Source organism: Dermacentor silvarum, chromosome 6 (assembly GCF_013339745.2).
Source record: "Dermacentor silvarum isolate Dsil-2018 chromosome 6, BIME_Dsil_1.4, whole genome shotgun sequence".
NCBI lineage: Eukaryota > Metazoa > Arthropoda > Arachnida > Ixodida > Ixodidae > Dermacentor > Dermacentor silvarum.
The window spans coordinates 42,077,459-42,093,040 of NC_051159.1; positions in this window are offsets into that span (position 1 = coordinate 42,077,459).

Here is a 15,582-nt window from a genome sequence, read left to right on the forward strand (position 1 = left end):
GTCCCTATTTACACTAAACCAATACAGTGTTCGCAATCACACGTTCAAGTTTTCACTTTCCCCACGTGCAATCAAAGAATGGAATCTCCTCCACTCAGACATAGTTTCCTCTCCGTCACATTCATCGTTCATCAACCTACTAGAGACATCAAACACAGAAGACTCCACGTATCACACCCACATATCTTAACTGTAATAATCATTCCTTCGCGTGGAATTTCTGCATTTCAAGCCCCAAATTGGCCACTAATACGCTGTTATCTGTTAGCTGTATATATATAAAGAGAAACTTTACTTGACTGGAAAATATTTTAAGGAGTGGTGGTCGGAGCCCCTCAGTCCAGGGCCCCACTGGCCTCTGGCGCCTGCCTGACCTCGCTAATTAAGGACTTTTGTCCTGCCAAGTCGGAACGGGCGAGCTGTGCCTCCCACTGCTCCATTGTGATATTATTAGTTGGCCTATAAGGGTACTCGGTACACTCCCAAGTTACCTGTATTAGGGTAGGTATGCCACCGCACCAAGGGCACATGGCCCTATAGCGAGTGGGATACATGGCGTATTGCATTTTTGGATGGGGGAATACCCCGGTGTTAGCTGTATAACTTCTCTAATATTACATGGCTCATTTATTCGGTATTTTTATATAAATTGTAGTAACACTATATTTGTTACTGAGTGATATTGTTATACTCACCAAAAGTATTGTATTTCACATCGTCATTGGTATTCTTGCATTAGTTAAGGAAGCTTTTTTTTTCTTTTACTGTACCATGTAGCATGACCTGTTTGTTTATTTTTGTAAAACTGCCTAATACAATGCCCACCGGCTTTGGTCTCACTGCGACTGGCAGTATCGCAAATAAAAATAAAAAAAAAATAAAATATGTTTAACTCTATTGCGCCCGTGCCGCTTTTATAGTAGCAAATAGTGACAGCAGAGGGAATAAATAGCTTGGTTGATGCAGAGTTCAGGCCTCGTCACATGGTAATATCCCTAATTCTTCACGCAGGTAAATAGCAACTGTCACATGTTTCTGCGTTGATTGTTGCCACTTGGAAGGCTTATGTTGAGACAGTAGTCAAGAATCTCGGTCTCGGTCTCGAACCAAATAAAACTGGGCAGACGGATATATAACCTGACATAAACTGCTGCGCTTAGTAGAACTACCCTCATGTGAAGAATAATGCGCACGTAAATGGCTGTTAACCTTAGTGGCTAACCGCACACGCGCGCGCGCGCGCGCGCACACACACACACACACACACACACACACACACACACACACACACACACACACACACACACACACACACACACACACACACACACACACACACACACACACACACACACACACACACACACACACACACACACACACACACACACACACACACACACACACACACACACACACACACACACACACACACACACACACAGACGCGCGCGCGCGCGCGCGCGCAGGAGCTGTGAGGTTTGTGCGCCTTCTGAGATTCACAACCCAATTTTCAGCATAACGTTTAATGAAACAAATCACTAACCATTGCTCACCCAAATCCTGCTGAACACCGGTTAGTCCCAAGGAAAGCCGTCCAAGAACCACAAACAAAAACTACAGCGTCGAAATTCGCCGGCGTCTTCTTTTTATTGTCATCTGGGGTTCTATAACGTAAAATGATTACAAACTGTTTTGATTCCAAACTATTTCCATTCCAAACTCCTGACGTCAAATTTACGTAACCACCAACGCAAGCCTCGGGCGGTGACCCCCAGCGTTGTCTGAAGAACCCAATCAAACACTCTCCTCGTTTTTAGGAGGTCACCTTTGTTCGCTTTCAAAACCAATAGCATTGTCTGCACTCAGCAATTTTTCTTATCTAATTGGCTGACAAAAGGTGAGGAGCGCGCTCTAGTGGAGAGGGTTTCGATGGGGGCGAGCCAGCACAATGAAAATAGATAACCGCATGAAGAGGGTGGTGCCGGCTACTCCGATTGGTCCGCTTTGCCTTACTTTGCTTGCGGTGGCTGGTCGAAAATCGCGGCGGTGTGCAACGGAAATATAAGAATGCCGCTAAAACGGATCCTCAGCAAGGAAAAGTTGGCAGAGCGATGTCGTATGCATGCCGAAAGGGCTCGATAACATTTTACTGCCACGCAAAAAGGTTTATCATGCGCAAATAAATACATGCCCACCGACAGGCGCGAGTAGCGAGGGCCTGAGCGATTGGTGGGCAGCCATTTTCTATTCGTTTTCGAGCAGGGCAGTCTGTGGCTATTCAGAAAAATTGTCAGTTTGGTTCGGCATAATAATGCATTTTCTTCGCATACACATCACTTTGACGTGGTGAGTTTTCGCGGTTTTGTGAGGTCGCGTGATAGGCAGGTGAAGTCGGTTATAGCCAGAAAACGTTGGACCAATAGCAGAGGGCTAATGATGAAAAGGCGTCGAATCAGGAATGATTAATGTTTTGTGCGGTTAATCATGCATAATCAGTGTGTACACGTTATATCAGATTGGGGGCTATCGCAGTTTTCGTGACGTCGCGTGACAGACAGGCAAAGTTAGGTGTGGCTCGAAAATGTTTTGACCAATCATGGAGGCTGATTGCAGAAATTGGAATCAAAAGAGTTTGGAATCATTTTACGTTATAGCGCCCCTGTATTCAAAAAGATATTAGCGCCTGTTAGACGACGCCGGCTACGTACTTTTATTTGATAGATGCGCTTCAAAAACGGCTTGTTTTTCTGTACCTATGTACAGAGGGAAAGCCTCAGCTCCGCGTTACCTCGATGCCGGTGCTCGTTCATTGGCGAGAAAGTGAAGATCTTCATTTCTTCGCCGACGCTTTGTCGCCACTTCTCTTTCTCGGGCACCTGCAACTGCTCTTCGGCGACGATTGGCTTCAACTTCCCATGCTCGTTGCTCGCGATCGGCTTTCCGTTTCCTAGCACGCTCACGAGCCGTTACTCAATGGCGTTCCAATCTAGCGGCTTCTTCGGGAGTTCCAGCAGTCGGCTTCGCCATTGCGCTTCGTCGAGAGAGTCCAGGGCGAGAAAGAGGCCCGCCGATGTGGGAGCGCTCCATTTTAGTAAATAGCGCTGACGTCATTACTAACGTCATACCACGGGCGCTCGGCGCGGCTGTGCATTGGCTCCGCTCCCGTTCAACTCCGCCCTGCCACCTGTGCCGCAGGTACTCCTCTTCACTCACCTCCATCCTCCCCCACGCCACACTCTCTTCCCTCTCGATAGCTTTCCCTCTCGCTACACAAATGCCCTTCTCCCGAATTGGCTATGCTGCGAACATCGCTGCGCACGGACCAAGCTCGGCTTAACAGCTCCGCTGTAAAAATTTTGCGAAGCAAGAAAGCTGTAGGACTTCTTCAGTGTCTTTTCTTTCAAATCTTAGAATGGTTCGGCCAAGCTTTAGGCCAAAAGGGTGAGAATTTTTAACGAAGCAACTAATTAGGACTTCCACACTGTTCGTTGCCGAAAAACGACTTTTGACATTCCTTTATCGGAGTTTGTATGAACACTCCATGGTCTTTACCTGAGTATCAGTACTCTTGCTAATTAAACATGTTAATGTTCCTCCATTCTCAGTTTGTCGTGCACTTTGTGACCGCGCAAGTTCACGTTGAAATATGGGAATGTTCTGTCTATTCATGACTGCGCTTGTTTTACGTCGAATAATATTCAGCTGACAAATGTAATAAGGTTTTCGAAATCTGCACACAGCTTCTTACGAATATGGGGGAGCGACTAGTTAGTTGCTTCTATATGACTTGTTCCTACGAAAAATCTGCAATAAGCGAAGCGCAGTGGTTCATATATCGTCGCAGCTTTGTTCGGCAAGTTGGTGATTTCTTTACACCTCTGCCTACGTTTCATTGTGCTGCTATACCTCGTAATGCTTCCGGCTCAATAAACTAGTGGCTGTCAGTTCAGTATTTTCGCCTACTACTTTTCTTGTGTCCTCTCTTTACTGCTGTTGGTAGTTCCTAATAAAGCAGCATAAGTGTGCCGAGCCATGGAGGTGCACTCCAACCGTAAATCCATTCGATACAATGTACCAATGCCTGTTCGCGGGTTCGCTCGACTTATGCATGCATGCCATTCAGTTACACACTGGGCCTTAATCTGCGAAAAAGCTCACTGCATTACTTGCTTCCGCCAATTCTGAGTGGCCTCGATGTCATTCTCGGGAGGGGGGCTACGTTCGGCAACGTACGCACAAGTGTAGAGATTTGAGCAAGTTGGTGCAACATGACTTCATATAGTTAATATTCACATGACGTTGTGCACACCATTTCTAGTTCTATTAACAGCTTCTTCCACTATGCTGCTAGAGATAAGTGGGCTAATGCGACTGTACATTGTCTGATATAGTCTGGAACCGAATTTATCGCACCCCAGCCTTGCACTGGGGTGTCAGTGTTATGACATGGGTTCACCCAGCTCAGCTGTGGTTCCCAACCATGGCGCAAGGATCACACAGCAGCCACTGCTCAGTGGTCATCGTGATAAGGCGAGACAAGTTCTGCCAGCCTGGTGCTCCCTAGACCACTAATAACCGATTTGACCACCGTCACTTGCCAATGGCGCTAATAATTCGTGTGACGGTGCCCAAGAAATGCCCAAGCTTTAGTCATATTCGGTGATTGTTGAGGAAACATTGCAATGACAGAGGGCACCAGTTATTGAGATTGTAAAAAAAGAAGAAAAGAAAGCTTGATAGATTTCGAAAGTCCGTTTGCAGCTTTCTTTCCTATTAAATTTAATTGGCCTTTCGACACTACGGGTCTATTTCATGTCATCAGCCATGTTATAATGGTGCGCCTAAATGAAATCGCTTAGTTTATCAGAAATAAACAAGAATGAAAAATGTCACTCTCCGCCATTACTGTACAAAATAAACAGAATGTGTGCGTGCAAGAGTTTCGTGAAACATGCACATCTCGTTCTTGTTTCGAAACTTCGCATGCACTCCTGCCGTAATGGTTACAGAGCCAGGGTTTTGAAACGTCCTTCTACGTATAGTTAATTAGAGCAGTTAAGTGCAATAATGGGTATATATAATTCTCCTATCAACAACCTCGAAGTGAAAGAGTTTCCGATAAGCTTCCCCACTTTATAATGTTTTGAAAGTGTCTTCACTTCCACGGCGCACCAATGGCCGCACCATCATTTTATCACTTTGCCGAGTCTAAAACGCCTGCGCCCGATTCCCATCGTGGATCGTACCTTCCCTGCGTATTGCAGCATGGTGAAGAGGGGGGGGGGGGGGGGTTGAAAGGCGACGGGGAGGCGCCCTCATGTAACGCTCAAATGGACCGAAAATGCGCCCCCCCCCCCGCCCTCCTCCCCCTTTCAATGACGCGTGATGGAAGCGGGATCGGAAAAAAGGGCGCATCGCTGCAAAAAACCGCAGTGATGTTGTTTCGCCCGAGCATCGACAAGCACCGAGTCGGGGCCCCTCCTCGATCGCTTACATGGGCGTTTGTCAGCTTCGAAGCGCGCTGCCGTTTAAAAGGCAGGCAGCGGCCGCCCGAGGCGGGATAATCGTCTTCCTTTTTTGTAATGGAAACGATGATTGATTCCGGCACAGCGCATGCCTCACTTGCCGCGACGACGACGACGACGCTGGAACTTTGTGCGCGCAGCCCGAGGCACTTGTCGACAAGAAGAACGACGCGTGTAGGGCGTCGGTATAAATTACAGCCTCGGGCCCGCTCCCGTCAGCTTGTTTCGGGTCGGCACTGGAGCGTCCGTCCATTCGGCCTCCGGCGTTGGTATTCATGGGATCCACGCCGAAGCGTTCAGAAGCTGCCGGCATAGAGATAAAACAACACTCTGACATGAGTCGAAATATTAATGAGAAACAAGTGAACAGGAAAATAAGAGCAGTGGATGGCGTTCAAGAACCGGAAGAAAGCTACCGTGGACTCCATTCCAGTAGTGGTAGTAAATAATGACGCCCAGGCGTCATTATTCAAACCAGGAGACGCACCATAGCGAAGAATCAGCGCGAATTCGACGTTGATTTCTGGTTGTGCTAAGAATACGCTTAGCACGTAGCGCATCATTGCGTGGAAGTTCGTCTCGATGCTATAGGAAAAGATATTTCATTTGATATCGAACAATAATTTGAGCATTCGTACAAAGTGTGGCTGGTTTTCTTTTATTACCTCGCACGTATTATGCATGAATGTAACCTGTACGTAACTTTCCAATAAAACGTGAAAAATCCCGAATAAAACTGCAACTTTATATGCATTTTTTTTCTTGTGGTACAGAAGATTACACTTTCGTGTTTGAGAGCCAGCAAGGTCATTGCACATTTTCTTTTCCTGCTTAAATAGCACTTCTCGGGATTTTTTTTCTATTTGCGCTAGAATGTACGAAACACCTGGATTATTCGTGATTTTTTTTTTTTGCGAGCAAATGATAAGTGCAAACGATGTGTGATATGGCAAAGATATATCATGTTCAAATTACATAATTGAATGCGGAAATATCGCAAGCAGCATAAAACAGAGTAAGCTGTTATGACATCTTAATGAAAGAGTATTAAATTCATTTATTTTACAGGCAAAAAAGTGCAACACAAAAAAGGAATATTCTAGCAACTTAATCATGGATCAACATTAGGTTACCTACTCCTCTTTAAGAACTTCACGCAATCTCATATTACAGTCTGACGTGTAACCGCAAGAGGAAGGACGTGTCGCCAGAGTGGGCACTAGGAAACAACTGACAGATTTTTACAAATGACGAAAGACGTTTGTGGTGAAAGATTAACAAGTTCACCGAAATGCGCTACTGACGTGTAAAGTAGTGCCCCGCATCTCGGTACATCACGTGCTGGCTTACAGAATTGGCATCATGGAATGCTGGTACTGCGTTGAGCCTGGAGCATTGCTGATATTTAAAGTACATTTCCGTTAGATTAACCAGAAAATGGAACTGCGTCGTGCAAAAAATGGCACATTAGAAGAAACGACGTTTATTTATCAATTAGTACATTTATGCGGTTGATTAGATAAATAACTCAAGTTGTCAAAAACATTTTAGTGGATATATATGGGATTATATGTATAATAACGTTTTTTGAGTGCCGGATAAGCTTAGTTACTGCAATGTAAAAGAAAAGGCAACCACAATCTTTGATCAGTACTTCTTACTTCTTCAAGCTGATGTACACGTTGCGACAAAACATCTGGTCATACAGTTACTCCAGAACATCTCGTTTCGCTAAGCGAACATATTTCTTTTTTTCTAAAGTATGCTTAATGAAAATTTGTTTGCTACAGAAACAAGTTCACGTATCTAATAGATACACCTTTATCTGTTTCCACCGCTTCTCCGTGTTTCATCTCACTGCTGGAAATTTTTGTTGGCAAGCCTTTAGCTGGTTCCAACAGATTGTGAATGTCATTTTCGTGTAATGTTTGCAGCACCAGTAAGAACTACCACTATTGATGCTGCTTACTATTACTGTAGCTTCTGCTGTAGATCAATTGCTGTAGCGTTGCGTTGCTAAACTCGAGTTCGTGGGCTTGATCATAGCCTCCTATATTTTTTCATGCCCGCCGAGTGGCGAGCAGAGCAAGGCGCTCCGCCCGTACCTTCTAGTTCATGCGCTCGTCACCACGCCGCGCTGCCACCCCATACCCAGAGCAGACGACGCGACTACTTTGTTGCGCGCGTGCTTGTGGAGAGAAACTTGCGCTCGTATTAGAGATGGAGCTGTGAAATAAATGCGCAGGTTGCACTGGTGTTTGTTCATGATGTACAGGGGTGATTGGAAGAAACGCAAACTGTGCGGCGCGATGTTTTCATCCTGCTGTGACCCTGGTGGAAATAAAAAGATGGTAGAATAGTTTTATTCTAGCGGCTTCTAGTTTTCATGCAGGCTGCAACCACTCGAAAAGAAATGCGAAATATCAGAGAATGTAGGTGCCGCACTGTTCGCGTTTCTTTCCATCCCCACAGTACATTGAAAGCAAGCAACACGAGACATATTGTGAAAACTGGACCTTTCACTTAGGCCCCCAGCTGTGAGATGAAGCTCACAGTTTCAGGGTCTTTCGTGAGAGTGGCTTTATTGCGAACACTTTGGCGACGTCTTGTTTGTCTGTCGCTTTCAGAGCGAAATTGGTGAATATTGGGCGAAAGAACTTCGTAAGCAACAATTTGAGCAAATTCTCTTGGTGCCCTGGCTTCGAACACATCAAAGCTTTGTGCTCGCGGAGGATTTCGGTAGCATTGTTCACAGCCTCCTTTAGAGGGTGATGCGTACGCCTTCTTCTTGCTAGAAGAACTTCGACAAACTTGTGTAGTGCGTAGAGAACATCTAGAAGTTGTGCGGACGGGTAAAGAAGTCCACCGCGGTCTTGGTGTTTAATGAGCGAGTCCGATGGTGTCGAGGCGTTTGGCTTTGTTAAGAGCGCGAAGCACTCCACACATTCGAAGTTTTCTCGTAAGGCTCTTGCGAGGTAGCCACCAACCATAGCCAATGCGGCCACATCTGGAGGGGGAAGTAGAGGCTTATCTCGGTTTAATCGCTCTATGTGCTCTCTACGTGCCTCTGCAGGGAATTCCTCGCTGGTTTGCTCCCTTGTGTTTTTCTGTTGCGGCAGCGTTGACAAGCAATCACTCTCTTCTGCTGCCATTATGTTGCTTGTACTCGACGCCGATGCGATACCGGTCTTGAGGGTTTTCTCAATGCCTGTGAGCACGGCGCGGACGTCCGATTGGTCATTTGATCCTGCTGATTTCCTGAGCCAGCCAAAGAACGACTCGATTGGGTCCGATGACATTTTCCTCGTCAAAACGAAGTGAAAAGACATCTCTTCAAGAAGATATCTAATGCACTCAACGTTCGAACGAGTTGTGATCACAAGACCCTCATAAGTCTCTTTGGTTAGAAAGTTCTTTGCCAGGCACTGACTTTTGAGATAGGCCAGGTAGTCGAGGAAACTTGTCTCCAGCCAGATTAGTCGTTCATCGCCTGCAGATTCTAACTGCTTGCAGTCAGCATTCTTCTGATGTATGTGCTGGGTACAATTACTCACGTCCATGAGCACGAACCAGCGGTGCACGGTGTCCATAAATTGCACCGTCGGTCCGACACCCGCGAAGCTTGCGTCGCACGTGTGGCCCGCCTGCTCTTGCAAGAGCTTCATAGCAGCTGTCACGGGAGGAGAAAAAAACTTGCACTGCTCTCTGCACGTTCATTTTTTCCATATTCGTAGGGAATACGTGCTTTCTCGTCAAAAATCGTACTGGCTTTACAAGGCTGCCTTGCTGCATTCTGTAGAGGCTCTTCAAGTGGTTCGCTGATATTTCGCCGCCTTTTCCGATGTCACGGGATAAAAACTGTGATCGCACGTTTTTGATCAGGTAGCACTGATCGAATGCAAGAAAGAGCTTTCGATTCGGTTTGCCAGGGTGGTCAATGCAATGCTTGAGGCTTCCGTTGCACAGAAGTTGCATAGCCAAGACATTGATCTTGTGGTTGTCTGTGACAATGCGCACGACGAAAAATCCTATTTCTTCAACTTCCTTCAGAACGTGTCTCATGAGCATGTGCAGCTCGCGGCCAGTGCAGTTTCTCGCGAAAAAGTACGCCACGGGTATTTTGAACGAAACTGAAAGGCCGTTAAGGACGAAACACAAGAGTGAGTTGGCCAGCACAGGCTCATTTGTTGTTTCTTTGGGGCAGGGTGTTTCCTCAAGCTGCACTTGCAGCTTTTCTTCCCTGTCTCCCCCAATCTGTTGGAAATAAATAAAGATATTATTATTATTATTATAAGTTCACAACATAGTCCACTTCGCCGATGAAGGCATCTCTTTGCTTGTGATACAGTAGCCGTTGTTTGACGCGCATTTCGTCTACAATTAAAGAGCATGCCCTCGCATGCAACGAGGGATGAGAAGCGAGTTCTGCAGACAGCCTTTGCTTCACGAGTTCGGTCATGCCAACTTCTCCACGTGATGAGCCCATAAAGCGCTCGAGGGTACTTCGACAGAGAAGCCGAAGAATACCTGTGCTCCTTACGTGTTCGTATGCACGAGTCGAGAGGTTACGCAAAACCACAGCATGGCGCAATGTCAGTTCAGACCACGTTGGTTTCTTCTTCGCGAAATTCTGAATTTGTTCCACTAATATTGAAGCAGCCAGGTCTTTCTCTTTCGCTTTCTCCACAACTTGCAGGAATGCAGACACATAGCATTGTATGCAGACACATAGCATACCTTGAGCTTTTGCAGTTCCTGTTTGTACTTGTCGACGGCGTTCTTGAGTCGCTCAATTCGCGCGTTCAAGTCTCGCTCCTTACGTCTCCACTTTCGTTTGTCCATTGCCGAAACCGAGAATAATGACGACACCTGCACAGCTCTGTCCACCTGCACGGTCGGAGTGATGCAGCGCTCGCTTGCGCCGTTTTCCAGAGGTAGCGTCAGTTCGGTTGCGGAGCAATCCATCAGTGATAACTCTTGAGAGGCGACGTCGACGGACGGCAAGTCATTGAGAGGAAGCGAAGGAGACTCCAGTTGGCTCTCAACTGCTCTTAGTTTCGGCGGTGGTGTGTTCACTGGCGCAGCTGCCTCACGTTTTCTCACACACGCGTCGCTTCTCTCTCTATTTTTCGGAGGCTGCAGGTACGCAGGATACTCTTCGAAAATGCTGGGAACAGCGTCTTTCTTGAGTTTGCGAATTTTGCGGCCCTCCTTGAAGTCGGAGGAACCGAAGTGTCGGCTGCATACAGTCGAGTAACACGACATCGTATTCGGTGTCCAGTCGTCCCGAGAAATGACCTTTAGCCATTTCGCTCGCAGTTCCGGATCGCTTAGTATCTCGTGGAACGATATGCCCGGCGTCCGTTGTTTGCTCGAAGACTTGCAGCGTGGTACGCAGCAGTACGGCATCTTGCCGGGCGCAGGGCACCCCAACTGATTCCACACTGCGGATAGAAAACCAAATCGGTATGTCGAAAGTAATGCAGCATGAAATATTGTCACGTAGGTGACGGTGAGCTGCCTGGCACACAGGTAGACAAAAAAGTAACACTGCGTCGACGATGAACTTAAAATAGAATTTATTGGGCGAACTTGTGCCCCTAAAGCAAGCGAACTTGGCAACAGCGAAAACAGCAAGCGCGCGTACGGCGTTCGTCGGACTCCGGCAGCACGAGCGGTGGACCGGTTTTACCCTCTTGCGTCCAAGATCGAAACGCGTCAAGCAACGCCGCTCGCGTCGGCAGCAACGCGAGGCGGAGCTCGCGTTCCTGCCGTATGGGGTGCGTATCGGGTGTGGGGTGCGAGCGCCTCTTGCGGAGAAGGCAGGCGTAAATTGAGGAGGAAGGGGGAGGGCAGCGGACGGCCTCCGCCGCTCCACTGCGCGGGCATTAAAAAAAACACCGCATATCCACGGGGTGAATGATGATGAGAGGGCGAAGTTCCGGAGGGAATCATCGGTAAACCGTGAGTCTTCCGTGTAATTCGCCCAGTCTCGCCGCACTAAATCGAACGATTGACTTCCACCAATGACACGCGCCATATGTGACGTCATTCCTATTTTATAACGGCGCCCTTCATTATCATTGCACCATCCCCCGCTTAAGGGATCGCTAGCACAAACGCGTTAGAAACGTGCAGTACTCTCTAGTAAGGGGGAGAGGCCACAGCGTCTTACGCAGCTGTTTACACATGCCGGAACGTGCACCGCGTTTGCCGACGCCATCAGCGTTTATGAATACGGGGGTAAGGCGGAGAGGCCTCAGCGTCTTACACCAGCTTCTTACACGGGCCGTAACGCGCTAGCACAAACGCGTTAGAAACGCGCAGTCTTTCGTTAATGTTGGGTATTTATTGTCATCGTGGTGCGTGTGTCCTTGTGCGCTTCGTGGCGTAGTGGTTAGCGCCGCGCGTTCGGAAGCGAGGGGTCCCTGGTTCGATTCTGCGCTACGGACACAACTTTCGGAAGTTTCTTTTTTTTCCATAAAAGTAGACGTGGCTACCTACTACGACGACGACTGCTACTACTACAGAGGAGGGCAGACCCACACCCTAAGGAGCTTCGCCCCTAATATAGGAGGCTATGGCTTGATCCAGGCTGTGGTGGCCACATTTCGAAATGTATAAGCGCTCATGTACTTCGATCTGGCGGCACGTTAAAGAGCCCCAATAGGTCAAATTATTGCAAAGTCTTCCACTACGGGACCACCTCCACTACGGGACCACCTCCACTACGGGACCACCTAGATAATCAGATTGTGGTTCTGGTACATACACCCCAGAATTTAGTTTTACTAATCTCCGTTTCAGAAATCAAGTGCAACGCTTTGGAAGCTACGAAAGAAGTTCGGTCACGAAAATTAATCACTCCGCGCGTGCCTTCAATGCCTCGCTGCCCGCCACGGCGTTTGCTCGCGCGAGCATGCACGTGAAGCTGACACGACAGGCTGGAAATTTTAAGACACCAAAAGAAAAACAACTAAAAGGAGGATGATCTAAAACAATGCATTAGAAACTGTATATCGCAGTTCGTTTATTTTAAGCGAAGCTTTATAGGCTCACAAATGTCGGCGGTGGTGGTGGTGTCACGCTGAAAAGTGGGCCGATCCTGGTGATAACGCCGAAAGGGTCCAAGCTCAATGGCACATACCCCTGTCATGTGGGCCGATCCTGTTGATTGTGCAGAAAGGGTCCAAGCTCAATGACACACACCTCTGTGGCTCGGGTACCTGTAACGCGTCCTTGAAATGCCCTTGTCAGACGTGGGACCCAAAGAGACATGATCACCAGCCCTTCCCCTGTAGAGAAAATGGAGGTAAGCGTAGCTTGTCTTCCGATTCTAGCGTGAGGGCTTCCGAAATAGAGCACTGCACGGGCCAATTTTTTCATCCCGGCCCGAGCCCGTTTTTACGTTGGGCTACCAACCCGAGCCAGACCAAAAGTTTTACGACGAGACCCGGGCACGGCCCGAGCCCGGACATATTCTACGTTACCCGCCCGGCCCGGCCCGCCACCCATTAACCTTAGGCCCGAGCTCGGCCCGAGCCCGGCTCGAAACCAGCCCGAACCCGGCCCGAGACCGGAAAAAATCACCGAGCAGCATTTAAAAAAATAAAATAAAACAGAGAATAAATACAGGCATAAATACATGTCATATGCAATTATGAACACCATTTGTGCGGTCTGAACGGAAATACCAGCGCGCGAAGTAGTACGAATGACCCTGCCGAGCAGTATCGCCAGCAGTTTCCAACGGCGCGACCTTGATGTGGCCCAATCCACTTCTATCGCAGCGCCGCCACAGTAATTTTCCACGTCGGGCGCCTCACTGCAAAGCATGCGCACCCGAGCCACTCATCCCACTCAACCGTATTCTAGTACACTCTAGCCGAAGCGCGGCCACGACCGGTCGTGAGCGCAGCGCATGAAAGGAGTAAATGGAAAAAGAATGCTTCTCGTTCCTCCATAGTGCAGCGTAGTGCGCTGCTGCAAGGCGGTCGGATAAGAACATGCGTGCAATCATGGATGGACGCAGTGTCCTATTTCAGCCGCGTGACGAATTATTTTATCTTACCAGTCATCGTTTTACCAATTCGCCGTTGAAGAATCAGCAAGTCGCGAACGCACTTGCTCCGCGCTGAAAGCTTTAATTACACTGATTTAGGTAAGGAATACAATGGCATCCATTGGTTTGAGGCGACTTCTGTCTTTCTGGACTTTTACATTCTGTTCCAACAGCGCAAAATACGACGGAAGAATAAAAAGGAAGTACACAGGAGTAGCACTGCTAGCTTCCAGCTGCGCCGGGGCAACGGGTTTTTCAGAGTCGAGACGCGCGAGGATAACTCGCTGCACGTTACATGCACACCACCAGAAAGTCCGAGCCCGGCCCGGGCCCGCGTCAAAATACCCGAGCCCGGCCCGGTCCCGGGTCAAAAAGCACATGCCGTGCCCGAGTCCGGCTCAAGCCCGTGACAAACGGGGCCGGGCCGGGCCGGGCCCGGGCTTTCGGGTAAGCCCGAGCCCGTGCAGTGCTCTATTCCGAAGCCCAGGCGAAACGTCAGCGAAGAGCCGCTGGCCTTGAGTTTAGAGCAAACGAAGCAGAACGCCTGCGATAGCGTCGTCGTGCCACAAGCTTCGCTTACCACCATCCTGACAAGGGAAGGGCTCTGAATTTTTAATGGATGGATGGTAATAACTTTATTGAGTTGTCCTGCAGTTTTGACGACCCGGGCTCTGGTCTCCCACAACGGAACGTCGAGATCTTGTCTCAGCGCCGCCTCGCGGGCCTGCTGAACATCCCAGAGTTGGTCGCCGAGGTCGGAGCTGCGCAGAGCGGCGGCCCACCTCAGCATTGGGGTCCCGCAGTTTAATTCGTTTTTGTGTTGGGCGTTACATTCTAAGGATGAAAACGTTTTTTCTTTCAATACTCAGCCTATTTAAAGCACAGTTTCGTGCAATTGCGGTAAAAATATATCGAACTGTTTCTAACTGCGAACGCGGTCATGAAAAAAAGTATCTATAGCCTCCACAACGTTGCGCCTGATGTCTGAAGCATAGCATAACTACCACTAATGCTATTGCTACTGTTACTACTACTGCTACTGCTACTACTGCTACTACTACTACTACTACTACCACTACTACTACTACCACTACTACTACTACTACTACTACTACTACTACTACTACTACTACTACTACTACTACTACTATAAACAATTATAAGACAGGTCATTGCGGCAAGTTTACCGTAGCGCAGTCCTCTCCCCAGTGACAGATATTCTCCCAAGTTATCCTTGGTCATTATGCGCTTTACAAAGAGAACTAGCCAAGTATCTGTCGTGATCCGCGATGTTTACTTCTTAATTACGAATTGTAATTACAGCTGAATCTAACCCAATTTACTGCTGCACATTAGAACAAGAATTTTCGTTACCAGTGTTGTCGAGAACTAAAGTCGCTACGTTACAACGCATCTTTGTCCGTATATTCTGTTTTGACTGACATGCCGACGAGGCCAGTTGGTTCATTCATTCACTTAGTTTTCCTACTTTCCGGACATCCCTTCTCTCCCCCCCCCCCCCCCCTCTTTATTTCCTCCCTACTCGACTGATTCCTAGGCGTTCCAGAGAAGCCGCCGCAGCCGCCACGACCGCCCTCTGCCTGATCGATGGACCGCGGCGCTGGGACTCGCCTCTATCAAGACTACTCGCTTCCGAAAAAAAAAAAAAAGCGCGCGTCGGCCGCCGTCCGGCCGAGGGTGGCTCATTTGCATGGGCGCCCCCGCGCTGCTCAGCCCGCCTCGCGGTCCGGGCCGCTGGATCGAGCCACGCCCACCCGCGCAAGAGCCGTCTAAGACTCTGCCGCCACCGCTGCTGCTGTTGAGTACGCGGCGCCGCGCCGCTGTGCAGTGAATAGAGGGAACTCCTCCCAGCCGCGCTCTTACCCGCGGTCCGCTCACTTCCGTGGCTCTCAAAGTGAACGAGCACACCACCGCGGGCCTGGCTTTCCTCAACCTTTTATTTTTTTTTTTTTTTACTCTTCCCCCCGCCAT